Raw genomic sequence first — 5,805 nt, forward strand, 5'->3', positions numbered from 1 at the left:
TGATAAACTTCAGCTAACACAAAGCGTTAAACAATTTGATTATATAAATATTATATATATATAATATAATAATAATAATAATAATATATTATAATAATAATATAATAATAATAATAATAATAATAATAATACTTACCTTATATCTTGTTCAAATCCCGAACAGATTGATATTGTTAACACATTTACAAACAACTATAAACATTTAATAAAGACAGAAAGTCTTTCTAACATGGCATAGAAAACACAATTTTGTAACAAGTCTTTTATATTTATAATATATTGTTCCAGTAAAATCACTATCAAAACTGTTTTATATTATTTCTTACTAATTTTTTTTACCATATGTGTATAAATATTTATCACTCGAAAACATAAAATTTTCATTAAAAATGGATTTAAAATTCCGATTACCAATGTGTTTTTCAATTATCGAACACGTGATGTAAATATTATCATCGTACTGAGGGTGCTTGTCCTTTCCAAAGCGGATAAATGACTGGCGCACACTTGCCATAGTACGCGAATGTTTTGATGGGAAGTTAGCCGCGCGCCTGCCCAGAGGCGCCTTTCCATAGATATTCAACTATCGGTAGTTATATAGATATAGAAGGATTCATTGATGATAGTTTAACGGTGGTATTTAGATTATAAATGGTAGTAGCATCAGGCCAAGGGTAAAATATTACGAAATTTACAGTTTTTTAATTTCTATATAATTGCAAACTGCCTATAAAGACTGAATGCTTTATTAGATGTATTAGATATACAAATTTACAATTAAATAACAAAACAACCAAATATAAAATACAAACTAGCTGTAAGTGGAATTTGGTCTTAAGGCAATTAAGGCATCGTGCCTTAAGGCAAATTGCTGGAACTTCCCGTACCAAAAATTATTTTTTTAAAAACGATTAACATTTTTGAAAAAATTTTACTTCGAAAAAATTAGAGAGAAACTATAAATTTGACAAAAAATTACTTTTTTTGAAAAAAAAATTTTTTTTTGGAAACAAAATTTTTTTGAAAAAAAAAATGTTTTTTTCATTTTGACATACTCTGGAAATTCTGAACTGTTTTTCAAAGCAATCGTACTGCTTTATCTGCATAGAGACAAAATGTCAAAGCGCGCAACTGCCGCACCGCCGTCTAACGGATAAGCATTGGTACGGAACCCATAAAAATGTAAAAAAAAATTATACTTATTGTTAAAATCTTTATAAAATATCTGATAATTTGATGTGCATATGTCTAATGATCATTTTTGACCGCCAAATGGCATTTTTTTTACTTTTATCATTAGATCTCCGAAACCGCTAGACCTGCCTTCATGAAGATTTGATCAATTCTTCATCTTGTCAATACAAGTAAAATGTTTTTTTGAATTATTAAAATCGGACGCTCCGTTCTCTTAAAAACTGAGTTACCGTTTTCGGCACTTTTTGCCCCGCATCTTTGGAACGGCTGGACCTGCCTTCGCCAAAAACTAATCAGCACGTCTCCTTATCAATACGAATCGAATGCTTTTTGAATTATTCAAATCGGTTGATCCGTGTTCCCGAAATCGTCGATGAAAATTTGTATCCGCACATACATACACACACGCACATACATCATACATACATACACACCACACACACACACACACACCCATACATCCATTTTTTCTAAGGTATGCCAAAATGTTCAGAAACCTCTGAAACGTAAAGATATATAAAAATTTTCATTTTCGATTTTTTTGCGATTACTATAACTTGCCCTACGGGATGTTAATAAAGGAGTGCTAAACTAATTTAATTTTATTTATTTATTTATTTATTTATTTATACGCCAATTGGCTTTATACAGTTTTATAATATTGTTTGCTAATTCATAACTTGTATATTTATATCTATATATAGAGGTGGGTCGTTGACGGTTTTGCCGTCAACGAAACGAAACGGTTATCGTGGTTTCGTCAACTAGTTAAATAACTAGTTATTTTTCAACTATAGTTATTTTTAACGATTCAACGCTGGCAACGTTAAGAAACTGATAGTTGAAATAACTGTTTCATTGAAAGTTGCTAATATATATGAAGTTTGTTCTTATAAAAGTCAAGTTGACGTGGCATTTGATGAACACACACACCCACACACACATATATATATATATATATCATTTATTATTATTAATACTAAAGTTTAATTTAAAAAACTTAAATATTTTCATTACAGCAAAGCCATATACTAAAACATCGAATTTACATGTTATATAAAGTAGCAATATAAAAATATATAGTTATATAAAAATGTTATGAAAATAAAAATCAATTTTCAGATTTAGTTTAAAAAATTATTACAAGACAAATGCTATGAGATTTTTATGAAAAATATTAATCATTGAAAACTATAATAAATGTAACTGATTTTCTAAATTAAACGATTTGGCGCGTGTTGCAAGTTTCTTTTAAGATGTACATACATGTACATTTGCAATATTTTAAAAGCAGTAGCCTAACAATAAGCGATTTTCATAGTATTAGTTGATCCTTTCCGACGCAGGTACCTGCCTACGTTCGTTTTCGACAACGAACGAATTCCTATATCGTTGAAAAACTTAACTGGCCGCCATGTTTTCAACTGCTTCGAAACCAGTTGATTTTCAACTAGTTATTTCGTTGCGACGAAAGGTTAGTTAGTTAACGAAGAAGAAACGGTTGAAAATAACCGTTCGTTGAATCAACGCCATCACTACTATATACATATCCACACATATATATACACATATATATACATACATATACACATACATACACATCTACTTACATACAGATAGACATACATATATACTCATATAATACGCATACATATACATACATTGTTATTTTGTGTCTTGATTTTATGAAACTTGATAGTACGTCTTCGTTTAGAGCATTTTCAAAAGTTGAGGTCTTGTTTATCCATTAATTTGCAGAAAATTATTAAAAAGTTTAGAAGCTTTTCTGAAAAAAAGAGCAGTATCAGAGACGAAGAAAAATATTTCACAGCTAAGTAATACTCAGTTATAGCCAAAAATTACTGTATTTGTAAGATATCACATATAATTATTAATGTATTGAATGATATTTTAGGATGCTAATCAGAGTCATCTTAAGTTTGAACAAGTAAAATGTTTATTGAATCATTTAAATCTGGCGCTCCGTTCCCTCAAAAACTGAATTACCGTTTTCAGCACATTTTGCCCCGTATCTTCCTGACGGCTGGACCTGCCTTTGCCAAAAACTAATCAGCACGTCTTCCCATTAGTAGGATTCGAATAATTTTTTAAGCGTTCAAATTGGTTGATCCGTGCTCTCGAAATCGTGGACGAAAAATTGTATCCAAACATATACACACATACATCCACTTTTCCTAATGTATGCCAAAATGTTCAGAAATCGTTGAAACTTAAAGAAATGCAGAAATTTTCATTTTAGATTTTTTGCGATTACTATAACTTACCCACGGTTTAAAATATGGGGCCGATTCTGGCGTAAAATAAAACCAATGTGACGTAGAACCAATGCGACGTAGGGGCTTATACGACGTTAAGTAACGCTCTCATACATAATGGTACTAAATACTGTCAAAATCCCATGTTGTTGCTGTGCAGTCAGGCGTTTAAGATAGAAAACCTAACCTAAAAAGGAACATATATCAAACAAAATAATGCTATCATAACTGCATCTTTGTGATTTCGTATAATAATATATGTGTGAAGTTATGTATAAATCGCCTGATTTTGTATGAAAAGCGCAACATAGCGTGACATTGGACTATTTTACAGCAGAATCGGCTTCTAAATGGGAAACACTCACAGAAATTTTAATAAAAAAATTGATTATGCTAAATCTAATAGGTTTAGTTAAGTTTTTCAGGTGTTTTTGTATAAAGCAAGCTTTTCGCAAGTTGATTCTGATAGTTTCCCAATAATATATTAATGCAAATTTTCTGATTTTCTCTCTTACTGTATACATATTGAAGTCTTAATAGATCAGCTAATTTAGAACGTACTTGGTCCTAATATTTTTTTAAAGATTTTATTCTATGACCTTTACAACTGTTCTCATGTAATTTGTTCAATTTTTGTTCGCCTAATTGCTATAGTATTTAGTCACTTATTTTCATGTTGCAACATAGACAACTAATTAATTTTAAAATACGTCATTGTTTATTAACACTTTAATATCTTATTCTTTTAATGTTGCCAGTACAATTTTTCAAGTTTATTGATATACTACTTTGCACATTACCAAAATTTGATACCAGCACAACTTGTAATGCATCATCATTACAACTCATTGAACTCGTGTCAATATTATTGATTTTTCTTACATTTACTAATGTAAATTATAAAAATTCACCGACGAGATACTAGTAGACTTTTACATTTCTTCTATCACAATGTTGATAGAATAGCTTGCCCGTGGCTTAGTGACTAAAGCTCTGGACTTTCAAATTTGGCCTTTAGATATTAAGCAGCCGATGGTACCGGATTCCACTTGAAAGTTAAAGGATAACAGGACAACCACTGGATTTCCTTCTACATAAAAATACAGAATAAGACAGCCATTGGGTTGCTTGCTACTACAAGCATATCAAAAATAGAATGGAACAATAATTGGATAGCTTTCTACTTCAAATATATAAAAATAGAATGAGACAACCATTGAGGTACAATTTACTAATAATAAATATACAAAAAATTAAAATGATTACATCAGACTAACATATTCTCTGCAGAAAAATAAATATGAATTATGTTGAATGAATTATAATTTTTTGAAGGATCTATTAATTTTGAAAATCATATGAATAAACACTCATGATCTCTTTTCTCTCAGCAAACGTTTAAAGTGACTAAAATATTGTCTCAAAAAATCTATATTTAACTCTGCCATCGGAATAAATTAATCTCAAAGACGCGATCCGTATAGGTAGTGCCAACACCTATAGCGGTTCCATGGTGTAATGGTTAGCACTCTGGACTTTGAATCCAGCGATCCGAGTTCAAATCTCGGTGGAACCTGATATTTTTTTTTATTTATATATATATAATATTTTTTTTATTTATATATATAATCATATGAATTAATATATATTTAATTCAATGGAAACCAAAGATAATGGACTATTATGATTCCTATGTTTGTAGGACCATTAAAAGTGAGTATATATAGTTTTTTATAGTAATTTGTGTAGCTTACTACTATTTAAAGCATTTCAAGCCAATTTTATAGTTATCAAAGTCTTAATTATTTCCGTTATCATATTATCTTACAATTTTCCAAAATGCATCTTTTTACTAATTGGTTACTTTACAAATACCACAAAATTTCCAATCGATATGCCAAGATTGTTAGTTGAAACGCAAATGTATCAATTACCAATCTATGACCCAAAGAAAGAATATTGACTTATATTAGATAATGACCCAAAGCATATAGGGGAGGTCTGTGTTCGTTGGCTAACATAAAGTTCTGTGCTCTAATGTTCTACTACTTTTTTATAAGAAAAATGTATGTTGTATGGACCACAATTGGAGAGTATAAGAATAGTTATTTTTATAGTTTCACACAACTTTTTATATGATATTGTTCACATGAAACTTTCTTAATATGAACAAAAGATGAATGTCATAAATATAAATTTTGATGAAATGTACTACTAATATGCATGAAATTGTAAAATAAGTTTCTTGAATATTCAAAATTTAAATCTAATTAAATATTTTGCAAGTATTATTTATTAATGCCCAAAATATACGTATTATATATCTATTATAAAA

At 29.3% G+C, this 5,805-nt stretch overlaps 1 non-coding gene across 1 annotated transcript; it reads left to right on the top strand.

The window, feature by feature from the left end:
- Positions 1-4,974: 4,974 nt before the first annotated feature.
- Trnaq-uug lies at positions 4,975-5,046 on the top strand. The gene has a single exon. It is a non-coding gene; the product is annotated as a tRNA-Gln (tRNA).
- The last annotated feature ends 759 nt before the right edge of the window (positions 5,047-5,805 follow it).

The sequence above is a fragment of the Ctenocephalides felis genome, unplaced genomic scaffold (assembly GCF_003426905.1).
Source record: "Ctenocephalides felis isolate EL2017-DRISC unplaced genomic scaffold, ASM342690v1 CF-g0.4_SCAFFOLD_01604, whole genome shotgun sequence".
Lineage (NCBI taxonomy): Eukaryota > Metazoa > Arthropoda > Insecta > Siphonaptera > Pulicidae > Ctenocephalides > Ctenocephalides felis.